Genomic DNA, 16,714 nt, shown 5'->3' on the forward strand with positions numbered 1-16,714 from the left:
TGTGTATGTCTTTCACTTCCTTGGTTGAATTTATTCCTAGGTATTTTATACTTTTTGATGCAGTTGTAAATCAGATTGTTTTATTTATTTTTCTGATAGTTCAGTATTAGTGTATAAAGACACAACATATTTTTGTATATGGATTTTGTATTCCATAACTTTACTGAATTTATTTACTCTAACAGTTTTTTGGTAGAGTCTAGGTTTTCTATATCATGTCATTTGCACATAGTGACAGCTAAGTTTTTCCTTTTCAATTCGGATACTTTTTATTTATTTATTATTCTTGCCTAAGTGCTCTGGCTATGACTTCCAATTCTGCATTGAATAAAATGACAAGAATGGGCATTCTTGTCTTGTTCCTGATCTCAGAGAAAAAGCTTTCAGCTTTCAACACTGAGGATAATGATAGCTATGGGCTGGTCATATATGGCCTTTATTATGTTGAGATATGTTCCCTGTATAACTACCTTTTGAGATTTTTAAAAATCATAAATCGATGTTGAATCTTGTCAGGTGCCTTTTCTGTATATATTGATATAATTATATATTTTGTTCATTTTGTTAATGTGGTGTATCACATTGGTTGACTTCTAAAAGTTAAACCATCCCTTACATCCCTGGAACAAGTTGCACTTGACCATGGTGAATGATCTCTTCAGTGTTATGTTGAATTTATTTGCTAATGTATTGTTGAAGTTTATCAGATATTGGCCTCTGTAATTTTCTTTTGTATGGTGCCACTGTCTACTTTTGGTATCAGGGTAATACTGACCTCATAAAAGGAGTTTAAAAAATTCCCTGCTCTATTTTGAAAGAGTTTGAGAAGAATTAATATTCTTTTTTTTTAGTGTCCAATAACTTACCAGTTGTGTATAACACTTAGTGCTCATTACATCACATGCCCTCCTTAATGCTTAGCAATCCTCAGTTTGTTCCCAGAGTGAAGAGTCTCTCATGGTTTGTCTCCCTCTGATTTCTTTCCATTCAGTTTTCCTTCCCTTCTCCTATGATCCTCTGAACTGTTTCTTATATTACCCATATGAGTGAAACCATATGATAATTGTCTTTCTTCAGTTGACTTATTGCGCTCAGCATAATACCCCCCAGTTCCATCCACATCTGTGTAAATGGTAAGTATTCATCCTTTCTGATGACTAATATTTCTCTGTGTGTTGTGTGTGTATGTGTGTGTGTGTGTGTGTATGTACCACATCTTCTTTATTCATTCATTTGCTAATGGACATCTTGGCTCCTTTCACAGTTTGGCTGTTGTGGACATTGCTGCTGTGAACATTGGGGTGTTTCACTACATTTGTATCTTTGGTATAAATACCTGGTAGTGCAATTGCTGGGTTGTAGGGTAGCTCTATTTTTAAGTTCTTGAGGAACCTTCATACTGTTTTCCAGAATGGTTATACCAGCTTGCATTCCCACCAACAGTGTAAGAGAGTTCCCCTTTCTCCACATCCTCACCAACATTTGTTGTTTCCTGTCTTGTTAATTTTAGTTAAAGAATTTGTATTTAAATGTTTGGTAGAATTCACCAGTGAAGTCATCTGGTACTGGACTTCTCTTTTGGGGAAATTTTGATGAGAGATTCAATCTACTTGTTATTGGTCTGGTTAAAGGATTCACTTTGGTAGGCTGTATGTTTCAAGGGCTTTATCCATTTCTTCAGATTTTCCAGTTGGGGGGGGGGCTTTAAAATTGTTCATAGTAGCCTCTTATCCTTTGTAAAGGTTTCTGTGATACCAGTAGTATGTCTTTTTCATTTATTTTCTTTTTTTTTAATTTACATTTATTTCTGCTCTGATTGCTGTTTCTTTTTACTAACTTTAAGTTTAGTTTGTTCTTCTTTTTCTAGTTCCTTGAAGTGTAAAGTTAGGTTGTTTATTTGAGATCTTGTTTCTCAATGAAGATATTTATCATTCTGACTTTCCCTCTTAGAGCTGCTTGTGCTCCAACTCATAAGTGTTGATATGCTGTATTTTCATTTTCAAATTTCTTTCATGTCATTTTGCTTTTTCTTTTGGTTTCTTTTTTGACTCCTTCATTGTTTAGCCAAATGTTCAATCTTCACGTTTATAAATTTTCCACTTTTTTTTTCCTGTAATTGATTTTGAGTTTCATAACACTGTGGTCAGAAAAAAATGCTTGATATAATTTAGTTCTCTTAAATTTTTTATGACCAGTTTGTGGCCTAACATGTGATTTTTCCTGGAGTATGTTCCATATGTACTTAAGACTATTCTGTTGCTTGGATGGAATGTTCTGTATGTGTGTGTTAAGTCCAATTAGCCTGACATGTCATTTAAGTAAGTTTTTAAAATAGATTTTTCTGTCTGGATGATCTAATTGATGAAAGTGGGGAATTTAAGTCCCTTACTATTTTTTAATTGATGTCTGTTTCTCCCTTTATATGTCGATTAATGTTTATGTATCTAGGTGCTTCATCACTGGGTGAATATTTATTCATATTCATATAACAAATGTTATATGTTATATCTTCTTGTTGGATTGGTCCTTTTATCATTATCTTATGACTTTGTCTCCTATAATAGTCTTTGTCTTAAAGTGTATCTTGTCTGCTGTAACCTATCCCAGCTTTCTTTTGGTTCTCATTTGCATGGAGTGTATTTTTTCTACCCTTAACTTTAATTTTGAATGTCCTTAGATCTGAAGGAAGTCTCTTGTAGGCAGCATATAAATGGATCTTGCATTATTATCCATTCAGCCATTCTGTGTCTTTTTATTAGAGAATTTAGTTCATTTTCATTTAAAACAATTATTGATGGATATGTACTTATTGCATTTTGTTAATTGTTTTCTGGCTATTTTTAAGATTTTATTGTTCCTTTCCCTTTTTCTTTCTTTTTTTTTTTTCACTTGCTTGCTTAGGTTTGTTTGTTTATTTAATTATTTATTTGGTAAACAACCAATTTGTTCAATGACAGAGGTATGATTAAAGTAAACCAATACATATTATGTTGCTATCAAAATTACATCCTGAATACTATAAAATACATTAGAGATAAAAAAATGTTAATAGTAGCTATATCTCAATTTTCATAGCATTTAATTCACGTATAATTTTCATTCTTGCTATATAGTATTATTCTATTTTTCTTGCTCTCTTCCTTTGTGATTGAACAATTTTCTGTAGTAATATGCTTAGATTCCTCTTATCTTGTATATCTATAGGCTTTTGCTTTATGATTACCATGAGGTTTATATAAAATAACATATATATAATATAATACACATATATATAAAACACCCTATCTTAAATTGATATATTAAGTTCAGATGCATTCTAAACCTGAATTTTTTTCTCCCTTTCCCACGTTTTGTTTTGATGTCACAATTTGCATCTTTCACTTTCAGTATTTACAGTTTATTGTAGTTATTGCTATTTTTATTACTTTTATCTTATAACCTTCATATTAGATTTGTAAGTAATTAACCAATCACCTTTACAATATAAGAGTACTTCTATTTTTTTTAAAGATTTTATTTATTTATTCATGAGAGATTCAGAGAGAGAGGCAGGGAATATAGGCAGAGGTAGAAGCAGGCTCCTCACAGGGAGCCTGATGAGGGGACTCAGCCCCAGACTCCAGGATCATGCCCTGAGCTGAAGGCAAATGCTCAACTGCTGAGCCACCCAGGCGTCCCTACAATATAAGGTTACTTTTAATTTTTACTAATAATATATTTACCCTGACCAGTGAGATTTATATGTTTTCCTATTACTAATTAGTGCCCCATGTTTCAGCTTAAGGAAGTCCTTTTAACATTTCTTATAAGTCTGGTCCTTGGGCAATAATTCCTTTAGATTTTGCTTGTCTGAAACCAAAAATCTGCAGGACAGCTTTGCTAGGTATTCTTATTGATAGTTTTTTTCCCCCAGTATTTTCAGTATATTTTACCTACTTCCTCCTGGCCTGCCAAGTTTCCACTCAAAAATTTTGATCATGGGGTTTCACTTGTGTGTAACAAATTGTTTTTCTCTTGTTGCTTTTAAGATTCTTTCCTTGTCTTAACTATTATTCTTAAAATATCCATACTACCCAAGGCAGTCTGCAGATTTAATGCAATCCCTATCAAGACACCAACAGCACTTTTCAAAGAACTAGAATAAATAATCCCCAAATTTGTATGGAACCACAAAAACCCTGAAGAGCTAAAGAAAAAGAAAAACAGAACTGGAGATTTCAAGTTCTAGTACAATGGTGTAGGAATCAAAACAGTATGATACTAGCATAAGAACAGACACATAGATCAATGAAATAGAACAGGAAACCCAGAAATAAAACCCACAGTTATATGGTCAATTAATCCTCAACAAAGGAGGCAAATAGGCAATGGGGAAATAGTCTCTTCAACAAATAGTACTGGGAAAACTGGACAGCAACCTGCAAAAGAATGGAACCGGACCACTTTTTACACCATACAGAAAAATAAACTCAAAACGAGAGACCTGGAACCATAAAAATCCTAGAAGGAGAGTACAGGCTGTAATTTCTTTGACATTAGCTACAGCAACATCTTTCTAAGATGTTGTCTCCTAAGGCAAGAGAAGCAAGCAAAAATAAATTATATGGGAATGTGTGTGTCTGAGTGGCTCCAATGGTTAAGTGTCTGCCTTCGCCTCAGGTCATGATCCCAGGATCCTAGGATCAAGTCCCACATCAGGCCCCCTGCTTAGTGGAGAGTCTGCTTCTCAGTCTTCTTTCCCTCCGCCCCTCTTCCCTTGCTCGCATTGTGTCTCTTCTCTCTCAAATAAATAAATAAAATCTTTTAAAAAAATCAAAATAAAAAGCTTCTGCACAGCAAAGGAAGCAATCAGCAAAACTATAAAAAATAGCCTACTGAATGGCAGAAGATATTTGCAAGTGATACATCTGAAAAAGGGTTAATATTCCAAAATACATAAAAAACTGATACAGCTCAATGCCAGAAAATAACCCAGTTGAAAAATGGGCAGAAGACATGAACAGATATTTCCCCAAAGAAGACATCCAGGAGGCCAACAGACACATGAAAGATGCTCAACATCACTCATCTTAAGAGAAATACAAATCAAAACCACAATGAGATACTACCTCACACCTGTCAGAATGGCCAAAATGAGAAATACAGGAAACAACAACGTTGGCAAGGACGTGGAGAAAAAGGAACCCTGTGTACTGTTGGTGGGAATGCAAGCTAGTATAGCCATTGTGGAAAAGAGTATGTGGAGTTTTCTCAAAAAATTAAAAACAAAACTACCATATGATCCAGTAATTCCACTACTGGGTATTTACCCAAAGAATAAAAAAATATTAAGATGATAAATGTACCCCTGTATCTATTGCAGTATTATTTACAATAGCCAAATTATGGAAGAAGTTTCAGGTATATATCATAATAATTTGATATTTTTATATATTATAAAATGATCCCTGTGGTAAATCTAGTTACCATCTGTCACCATACAAAGTTATTACAGTATTATTGATATATTGCATCATATATTCCTTATGCTGTATGCTATATCCCCAGGACTGATTTATTTTATAATTGTAAGTTTGTACCTCTTAAATCCCCTTCACCTATTTTGCCTGCCCCTGAGCCTTCCCCATTCTAGTAATCATCAGTTTGTTTCCTTTATCTATGAGTCTGTTTTGTTTTTTAGATTCCATATATAAGTGAAATCATATGATATTTGCATTTCTGTCTCACTTATTTTCATTTAGCATAAAACCCTCCAGGTCCATCGATGTTGTCACAAATGGCAAGAAATCATTCTTTTTTTGTGGCTGAGTTATATTCCATTGTGAGTACTTGTGTGTGTATATATCTCACATCATCCTTATTCATTCACCTACTGATAGACATTTAGGTTGTTTCTATAATTGGCCATTGTAAATAATGCTGCAGTGAACATAGGATACATATATCTCTTGTGTTTTTGTTTTCTATGGATAAATACCCCAAAGTGGAATCATTGGATCCTCTGGTAGCTCTCTTTTTAATTTTTTTTTTAAATTTTTATTTATTTATGATAGTCACAGAGAGAGAGAGAGGCAGAGACATAGGCAGAGGGAGAAGCAGGCTCCAAGCACCGGGAGCCCGACGTGGGATTCGATCCTGGGTCTCCAGGATCGCGCCCTGGGCCAAAGGCAGGCGCCAAACCGCTACGCCACCCAGGGATCCCTCTTTTTAATTTTTTGAGGAAACTCCATCCTGTTCTCCATAGCAGCTGTACTAATTCACATTCCTAGCAACAGTGTACAGGGGTTCCCTTTTGTCTACATCCTCACCACCACTTTTTTTTTTTTCTTTTTGTATTTTTGATAATAGCCAACTTGACAGGTGTGGGTTGATACTTTACTGTGGTTTTGATTTGCGTTTCCCTGATGATTAGGGATTAAACACATCTTCGTGTCTTTTTTTTAAGATTTTATTTATTTATTCATGAGAGATACAGAGAGAGAGAAAGAGAGGCAGAGACACAGGCAGAGGTAGAAGCAGGCTCCATGCAGGGAGCGCGACGTAGGACTCCATCCCCGGTCTCCAGGATCACACCCTGGGCTGAGGGTGGCGCTAAACCACTGAGCCACCCGGGCTGCCCTCTTCATGTCTTTAAAATGTTGGATCAGAAACTATTTAAAAAGGGAAAGAAACAAAACTGGTCTTTCCCCACATAAAGTTTCACTAATATATAATTTCTATTAAGAAAGAAGGGAAGCTAAGCCGCTGCTTGGGCTAATTTCCACTTTTTCTTAAACCTTCAAATTTCAGTAAAGTTCTTAACTTAGATAACATGGTCAGTCGTTCGGTTTTGTTTTTGCTTTTTGGTGTATCAGTTTAGTTTATAGTGTCCTCATCAGCCTCATCTCCATAAAATTACTCCCTGTTATTTTGCATTAGTAAATATCACCCTTATAGTGGTTTTGTTCTGTGTAAATACACTTGGCTAAGCAGGACTCACAGATAGTTAAGTTTATGTGTCCATTTGGGCCCAGATTTTTGTCATGGTATCTGGTTGTTTGGTCAAACATTATTGTGGGTATTTCTATGATGGTGTTTAGGATGAGTTTTCAAGTTAAACTTGATAGATTGACTAAAGCAGACTGTCCTTCCTAATGTGGTTGGTGAAATTCATCCAGTCAGTTGAATGCCTGAATAAAACAAAAAGCTGACCCTCTCTTGAATGAGAGGGAACCCCTGCTTGTCTGCCCTTGAGCCATGACAGTGTTTTTTTTGTTTTGTTTTTTGTTTTTGTTTTTTTTAATGACTGGTTTTTATCTGCCTTTGGGCTTGAACTGAAATATGAGCTCTTTCTGGATTTTGAGCCTTTTTGTCTTTAGATTGGAATTAGACCATCAGCACTCCTTGATTTCCAGCTTGCTAACTTTAGATTTTGGGACTTGTCAGCCTCTATAACCACATGAGCCAATTCCTTAAAATACACACACACACACACACACACACACACACACACACACAGAGCCATCACCCCTGTTGGTTCTTGTTTGTCCGGAGAACCCTAATACTACCCATGTTCATTAATTTGTTCTTACTACACTCATCCTTTGGTACTTAAGTGGGGCAGTTCACACATGAGGAGACGTGATGTGTCATATAGCCACCTATTTAGAACTGGTTGTTTAAAAATTTTTTAAACCTACCTGTATATTTTCAAAACAGTTATTAGAAATGACTAAGATCTAAATAGGGCAAAAGAGGATTCAGTGGGCTAGAGAACAAGGAAGGTAAAGATAAGAGTGTTTCAAGGAATAGTCAATATAGAATGCTACCAGCGGTCATGTGGAGGAGCCCTGGAAGAAGATCATTAGAATTTGTCAGTAGGAAATGATTAATCACTTTCAAGGTGCATATTTTTAGAAGCATTGGGTAGAAGGTGTCATACTCATATTGTTTGATGAAGAAGTGGTTAAAATGTGTAGTAGTAAGGTTGGATAGAGATGATATGGACAGATTGTACAAGGACTAAGTGGTTTAGGTCGCTTTAACGTCAGTTTGGAGAATGCCTCAGAGCCTTCTACCAGAGTTTTTGCCTGTGAACACATCATGGGCAGAGATTATATCTTTTACCTCTATTTCCAATGCATAACATGGTTTCTGGTTCAGAGTAGGCACTCAATAAATATTTGTTGAATGCCAGATAAAATAATGTAAAAAGTCCTATTAAATCTTATTATCATAGTATCTCTCAAAATTAACCTGTTTTGTTCTTACTATCAGTATTTTCACACAGGTCTACTACCAAATTATTGTAATAAGTTTGCTAGCTAGGTTTTCCTTCCCTCATTTCAGCCAGTGTAGGATGAGACTGTCAGATTAATGTTTTTATAACATGCTTTTGATTGTATCACTCTCCTGCTTGACAACTTTAAAAACCATGTAAATACCTACTGAAATAAATGTAAACTCTTTAGCCTTACACCAAAGCGTATCCCAAATCTGGGTATAACCTAGGTTTCAATCCTTATCTTCCTCTGCTCCTTTATGTCATTAAGGTTAGAAAACATAAAAAGCTATGATCTGCTAGCCAAATACAATGATTGTCACTATCAAAACAACAGAAACCTACAACCAAATATTGGTTGTCCCAAAGTAACTCAGGTTCTTCAATCACATTTCTTAAAGTGCCACAAAGGGAACTATATTAACCACAGTGATACGAACAGCTGTAGTTGTTTACACATATACAACTTGCTGGGTTCGGAGATAAGCATACAGCTGGGAAGCCATCATTACTGTAATTGCCATAGACTTATGTATCACTTCCAAAAGTTTCCTCCCATAGTCCCTTTGTTCTTTGCCCTTTTTTTTTCCTTTGTGGTAAGAGCACTTAACATGAGATACACTGTTTTAGCAAATTTTAAAGTATATAATACAGTATTATTCATCATAGGTCCTGTATTGTAAAGTCAATCTCCAGAATTTGCTCTGCAGAAGTGAAATTTTGTACTCTTGGACCAACACTTTCCCATTTCCTCCTCCCCCCAGGCCCTGGTACCCACCATTCTACTCACTGCTTATATGTATTTGACTATTTTGGATTCCACATATGAGCAAGATCATGTAAGATTTGTCTTTGTGTGTCTGCTTTTTTAACCTATAGTATCCTGTCCTCAGGCCCATCTGTGTTGTGACAAATGGCAAGATTTCCTTTTTCAAGGTTGAATGACATTCCATTGTATACACTGAGTTGTAGTTATTTATACATTTTGGGTATTAACCCCTTATCTGATACTTGGTCTGCAAATATTTTCTTCCATTTTGTAGGTTGCCTTTTTATTTTGTTGAGGATTTCTTTTGCTGTGAAGAAGCTTTTAGTTTGATCTAATCCCATTTGTCTATATTTTGCTTTTGTTGCCTGTGCTTTTCTTGTGCTATCCAATAAATAATTGTGTAGACCAATGTCTGGTAGCTTTTCCCCTAGATTTTCTTTTAAGACTTCATTGTTTCAGGCTTCAAGTTTAGGTCTTTAATCCATTTTGAGTTGATTTTTTTAAATACAGAGTGAGACAGGGTCCAGTTTCATCTGTGTACTTGTAAATTTCTAATTTTTCCACCAGCCTTTATGGATGAGACTGTCTTTTCCCCATGCATATTCATGGCATCCTTGATGATGTCCAATTGATCCTTAGATGCATGGACTTAGCTCTCTATTCTGTTTCATTAGTTTATATTTGTTGTCATGCCAGTACCATCCTGTTTTGATTATAACTTTGTAATATGTTTTGAAATTGGGCAGTGTGATACCTCCAGCTTTATTCTTCTTGATCAAAATTTCTTTGGCTATTTGGGGTCTTCTTTAGTTCCAAATAAATTTTAGAATTTTCTATTTCTATAAAAAATGCCATTGGGATTAAACAAAGATTTTATATATTTGAGAAAGAGATAAATAGAGCACAAGCAAGCGGAGGGCAGTGGGAGAGGGAAAAGCAGATTCCCCCACTGAGTGGGGAGCCTGACTCGGGGCTCCATCCTAGGATCCCAAGATCATGACTTGAGCTGAAGTTAGATGCTTAACTGACTGAACCACCCAGGCACCCTGCCACTGGGATTTTGATAGAGATTGTGTTGAATACACAAACTGCTTTAGGAAGTAGGGACTTTTTAACAATACTGAGTCTTGTAGTCCATGAACATGAGGTGTCCTTTCACTTATTTATTTCTTTTTAAATTTCTCTCATCAATGCTAAATCAATTTCTCTCATCAATGCTAAATCAATTTCTCTCATCAATGTAATTTTCAGTGTATTTTGCCTCCCTGATTAAATTTATATGTAAGTATTTCATTCTTTTTTGATATTATCGTAAATGGAACTGTTTTTTTAAAATTTCCTTTTGATTTTTGTATGTTGATTTAATATCCTGTATCTTTACTGAATTTATGTATTGGTTCATAACAGTGCTTCTTATGGAGGCTTCAAGGTTTTTTACTTTTTTTTTTTTAAATTGTTCTGCCTCAAAAAAAAAATAAAATTGTTCTGCCTCATACTTTCTGTACTGTGTTGAATTGGAGAGGGGAGAGTAAACGTCGTTGTTTCAGAAGTTAAATGGGATGCTTTCAGCTTTTCACTGTTGAGTATGATATTCACTGTGGTCTTTTTGTAAATGGCCTTTATCATGTTGAAGTGTGTTCTGATACTGTATTTGTTGAGAGTTTTTTCTTCTTTATCATTAGGTGTTATATTTTGTGAAATGCTTTTTCTGTGTATATTGAGATGACCATGTGAAATTTATTCTTTGTTATGTTACTGTGTATATCACATTTATTGACATTTGTATGTTGAACCATCCTTGTGTGTCAGGGATAAATCATACTTGATCAATGTATGGTTCTTTTAACATGCTGTTGAACTGAGTTTGCTAGTATTTTGTTGTGAATTTTTGAATCTATGTTTGTCAGAAATATTGACCTGTAGTTTTCTTTTTTTTTTCTGATGTCTTTGGCTTTGGTATCAGAGTGACGTTGGTCTCCTAGAATAAATGTAAGTAATTGCTCTTCTTTGATTTTTTTAGAAGAGTTTGGGGAGATTGGTGTCTGATCCTGGGCTTTTTTTGTTGGAAGGTTTATAATTACTCTTTCAGTTTCCTTCCTTGTTATTGGTCTGTTCAGGATTTCTGTTTCTTCTTGATTCATTCTTGGTAGGTAGTATGGTTTGGTGACTTTATCTTTTCCAAAAAACAATTCTTAATTTCATTGATTTTTGAAAATTGTCTTCCTATTCTTTATTTATGCTTTAATCTTTATTATTTCTTTATTTTGCCAACTTTGTGATTGGCTTCTTCTAGTTCCTTGAGGTATGAAGTTATATTGTTTGAGATTTTTTAAAAATAAAAAGATTATGGCTATAAACTTTCCTGTCAGTACTGTTTTTGCTGCCTCCCATAAGTTTTGGTATGTGTGTGTTCATTTTTGTTTGTTTAGAGGTATTTTCTTATTTCCCTTTTGATTTCTTATTTGACCCAATAGATGTTTATGTTTTTAAAATTTGAAGTATTTCTGAATTTTCTCGTTTTTGTTTTATTATTCATTTTTAATTCCATTCCATTATGGTCAGAAAAATATTTCAAATGATTCCAGCCTTCTAAAATTTGTTAAGACTTGTTTGTGACCTAGCAAATGATCTATCCTGAGAATGTTCCAAGTGTCCTTGAGAAGAATGAATATTCTGTTTTAGGAATGTTCTGTATGTCTTTAGTGTCCACTTGGTGTATAGGGTCATTCAGTTCTAACATTTTTTTTTTTTTACTGAATTTTTTTTGTCTATGGATGATCTATCCATTATAAAGATGTGGGTATTAAAGTATACTACTATTGTGTTGTTTGTTTCTCTCTTCAGATCTATAAATGTTTGCTTAACATATACTGTTTGTTTAATATATACTGATAGGTTTATATTTGATGTTGGTTTTTTATTTGTAATTCTTACATCTTCTGGGTAAATTGACCCTTTCATCATTATGTAATGTTGATTTTATCTTTTCAAAAAAATTCTTTTTAAAAAATTTTATTTAATTCAATTAGCCAACATCATTAGTTTCAGTTTCAGTTTTCACAACTTAAATGCATCAGTTGCATATAACACCCAGTGCTCATCACCAAAAAAGAATTCCTAATTTGTCTCCTGATAGTTTCTGAGTTAAAGTCTATTTTGTCCACTATAATGACTCCTGCTCCTTTTTGGCTACCATTTGCATGGAATATCTTTCTCTACCCTTTCACTTTTAGGCTGTGTGTGTCCTTAAATCTAAAGAGAGTCTCAGAGTGCCTGGCTGGCTCAGTTGCAGGAGCTTGTGACTGTTGGTCATGAGTTCGAACCCCACATTAGGTGTAGAAGTTTCTTAAATAAGTTAAAAAAATAAAGTGAGTCTCCTGTAGACAGCATATATTTAAGTCTTGTTTTTGTATTCATTCAGCCACTGTCTCTTTTGATTGAGGAGTTTATCCCATTTACATTTAAGGTAATTACTGTGATAGCAAAGGACTTGCTATCGCCATTTCATTAACTGTTTTTGTCTGTTTTGTACTGATCATGTTCTTCACTTGCCTTTATTTGATGAATTTGTAGTAGCAATAGTGGTAATAGTATTCTTTGATTCTTTTCTCTTTATCTTTGATGCATCTATCATACTTTTTGCTTTTTGTAGTTACCACATTAAACATTTTCTAGTTAAGGCAGTCTGTTTTAAGCTAATAAAAACTTAATTTCAGTTATGTACAGAATGTGTACACTTTCCTTCTAACACAAACTTTTAGTTGATTTCAGATTTTACTTACTTCTGTATTGTGTTTCATTTTAGTGGTTATAGTTATACTTATTACATTTGTCTTAATTTTGTGTACTAGTGTTAAAAGTTATTTACATGCCACCGTTACAGTATTTCCTTTAACAGTAACAGTTGTACTTTCATATGCTTTCATGTAACTGTTTAGCTTTTTTGGTGAACTCTCTTTAGTACTTATTGTAAGGCAGAACTGGTGTAATATATTTCCTCAGATTATGTTTATCTGGAAAATTCTCTTTTATTCTTTTTTTAAAGTTTTGTTTTTTAGTTTTTATTTAAATTCTAGTCCATTAACATATAGTGTAATATTAGTTTCAGGAGTAGAATTTATGATTCATCACTTAGATGTAACACTCAGTGCTCTTCATAAGTACCCTCCTTAATACCCATCACCCATTTAATTCATTCCCCTGCCCACTTCCCCTCCAGCAACCCTCAGTTTGTTCTCTATTGTTACGAATCTATTTTCTGGGTTGCCTCTTTTTTTTTTTTCCCTCTATGTTTATTTGTTTCATTTCTTAAATTCCACACATGAGTGACATCATATGGCATTTGTCATTCTCTGACTGACTTATTTTACATTCTAGCTCCATCCACATCATGCAAATGGCAAGATTTCTTTCTTTCTTTTTGAATGGCTGAGTAATATTCCAGTGTGTGTGTGTGTGTGTGTGTGTGTGTGTGTACACCACCTCATCTTTATCCATTCATAAGTTGAGGGGCATTTGGGCTCCTTCCATACATTGGCTATTGTTAATAACACTGCTATATATATTGGGATGGATGTGCCCCCCTTCAAATATGTATTTTTGTATCCTTTGGGTCAGTACCTCGCAGTGCAATTGCTAGGTCATAGCGTAGTTCCATTTTTAACTTTTTGAAGAACCTGTATACTGTTTTCCAAAGTGGCTGCACTAGTTTGCATTCCTGCCAACAGTGTAAGAGGGTTCCCCTTTCTGTGCATCCTTACCAACACCTGTTGTTTCCTGTGTTGTTAATTTTAGCCATTCTGGTGTGAAGTGGTATCTCATTATAGTTTTGATTTGTATTTCCCTGGTGATGAGTGATGTTGAGCATATTTTGATGTACTAGTTAAGCCATCTCTATGTCTTCTTTGGAAAAATGTCTAGTCATGTCTTCTGCCCATTTACTTTTCTTTTTGGCCCTCAATATCTTATTTTTATTATTTTAAGTTAGACCAACTTAAACATTGTCTAGAATTAAGATATAGCATCACATCATTTGATTCCAGAAAAAAAAATCAAAATCCATTTGGCCAAAACTTAAAAAAGCAAACACTTCTTCTTTATCCCTTACTGGTTGGACCAATGTAATCGATATAACTGTATATATATTAATCTATCTTAACATTTCCATTCATTAGCATTTTATCTTAACATACAAAGCCTTATATGCTATTTCCTTGTAAAGGCTTTCCCCCACAAGATGTAAGGACAAAATACTAGACAGACACTCTTCAGTTTTATTTCACTAACTTCAGGTCAAATTTCCACAACTGTTTTATGGTCAATAAACTATCCACACTTGGCTTCCCAGAATGGTAGTACTAAAAGCCTTGTAGGGTAAGGAGAAGAGACCATTTTAAGAAGCACTCCATTTACTCATCTTCCACAAGGCAAAAGAGCTGGGCATTGAATTGTCCAACAAAACAAAGCTTTATCAGCATCCAGGAGGGCAGGCAGACAAACCAGGCTGTAGACACTCTTCCATTTGTCAACATCAGACCAGAGAAAACCTACTCCACACAGATATAAAAAGGATCACCATTCATCTTTTCTTTTTCTGTTGCCGCAACATTTTTCTTCTTTTAATTATCATATCATGTAGTTTCTCAAGTCCTTCCTTTAGTCCATCTTCTATGATTGCGCAGGTGGGCTGTAAATGCCAGGGAGTTGATGAGCTCAGTTCACCCATTGCTAACAATTTCTCAATTTGTTGAGACTGAACTCAGATATTGAATTCAGAGACTGAATTCCTCAGGTCCTGTTGGTTAGCAATGATAAGTACAGGGACTCCCTGATTTTCTGATATCCTGGTTATTTTATGAAGTTCAGTTTTGGCTTCTTCTATTTTTTCAACATCAACAGAGTCCACAACAAACACAATGCCATCTGTGCATCTGTTATATGACTTCCACAGTGGCCTTAATTTATTCTGGCCACCTACATCCCAGAAGTGAAAAGTGACTGTTTTAGAATTTCCCAAGGTTACCTTAATTTTTTCAGTGTTAAATCCTTTGGTAGGTACAGCATTTACAAATTCATTAAACTGCAGCCTATATAATACAGTTGTCTTTCTAGCACAGTCCAAACCCCAAATAACAATGTGAGAGGACTGAAATGAAGGCAGGCTGGATAAGATAGAAGTCTGGTCTGACAGTCCATTCCCCATTTCCAGGTGCAAGTAAGTGTTCCAAATTGAAATGTTTTCTTCTTACTGCTTTAAAACCTCTCTTCCTAGGGGATCCAGCTGCCAGACTCCGAAATTGGAGTCTGGGTCCAAATGAGAAAGCATTTGGTAGGCATTTTTTACACGGGGTTTTGTGGGTAGACGCACCTCATGTCCACTCAGTTTAGCTCTCCATGCAGCTCTCTTCTGCCCATTTCTTTACTGGATTATTTGTTTTTTGGATGTTGAGTTTGGTAAGTTCTTTATAGATTTTGGAAACTAACCAACTAATCAGATATGTCATTTGCAAAAATCTTCTTCATTCTGTAGGTTGCCTTTTAGTTTTGCTGATTGTTGCCTTCACTATGCAGAAGTTTCTTATCTTGATGAAGGTCCCGGTTGTTCACTGCTTTTGTTTCCCTTGCCTCTAGAAACGTGTGTAGTAAGAAGGTGCTACAGCTGAAGTCAAACAGATTGCTGCCAGGGTTCTCCTCTAGGATTTTAATGGTCTCCTGGCTCACATTTAGGTCTTTCATTCATTTTGAGTTTATTTTTTGTGTATGATGTAAGAAAGTGGTTCAGTTTCCTTTTTTTGCGTGTAGTTGTCCACTTTTCTCAACACCATTTGTTGAAGAGACTATCTTTTTCCCATTGTATATTCATTCCTCCTTTGTCAATTAATTGACTATATAATTGTGGGTTTGTTTTTGGGTTTTTAAATTCGATTCCATTGATCTAGGCATCTGTTTTTTGCTAGCACCATACTGTCTTGATAACTACAGCTTTGTAATAGAGCCGGAAGTCCAGAATTGTGATGCCGCCAGCTTTGGTTTTCCTTTTCAAGATTGCTTTGGCTATCAGGGGTCTATTGTGATTCTATACAAATGTTAGGATGATTAGTTCTAATTCTGTGAAAACTGCTAGGGATCACATAAAATGTATAGATTATTTTGGGTAGTACATTTTAACAATATTTGTTCTTCCAATCCATGAACATGGAATGTTTTTCCATTTCTTTGTGTCTTCTTCTATTTCTTTCATAAGTGTTCTCTAGTTTTCAGAGTACAGATCTTTTACCTCTTTGGTTAGATTTATTCCTAGGTGTCTTCTCGTTTTTGGTGCAGCTGTAAATGGGGTCAATTCCTTGATCTCTCTTTCTCTTGCTTCATTATGGTATATAGAAATGCAACGGATTTCTTCAGGTTGATTTTGTGTCCTGTGACTTTGCTGCATTTCTGATAATTTTTTTGGTGGAGTTTTTGGCTTTTCTATGTAAAATGTCATGTCATGGGATGCCTGGGTGGCTCAGTTGGTTAAGTGCTGCCTTCAGCTCAGCACTTGAGCTCAGCTTAGGGTCCTGGGACCAAGCCCCAAATTGGGCTCCCTACTCAGCATGGAGTCTGCTTTTCTCTCTGCCTCTCTTCTTCTCATGCTCTCATGTCATGTTGTCTGCGAATAGTGAAAGACTGACTTCTTCCTTGCTGAT

At 35.1% G+C, this 16,714-nt stretch overlaps 1 protein-coding gene and 1 pseudogene across 1 annotated transcript in view; both read right to left on the reverse strand.

Moving 5' to 3' along the window:
• LOC121490978 (WD repeat containing planar cell polarity effector) overlaps positions 1-16,714 on the reverse strand; it is a 443,477-nt gene that overhangs the window by 19,711 nt on the left and 407,052 nt on the right. The window lies entirely within an intron of this gene.
• Positions 14,488-15,444, reverse strand: LOC121490981 (annotated as a pseudogene).

This window comes from Vulpes lagopus, chromosome 5 (assembly GCF_018345385.1).
Source record: "Vulpes lagopus strain Blue_001 chromosome 5, ASM1834538v1, whole genome shotgun sequence".
Taxonomy (NCBI): domain Eukaryota; kingdom Metazoa; phylum Chordata; class Mammalia; order Carnivora; family Canidae; genus Vulpes; species Vulpes lagopus.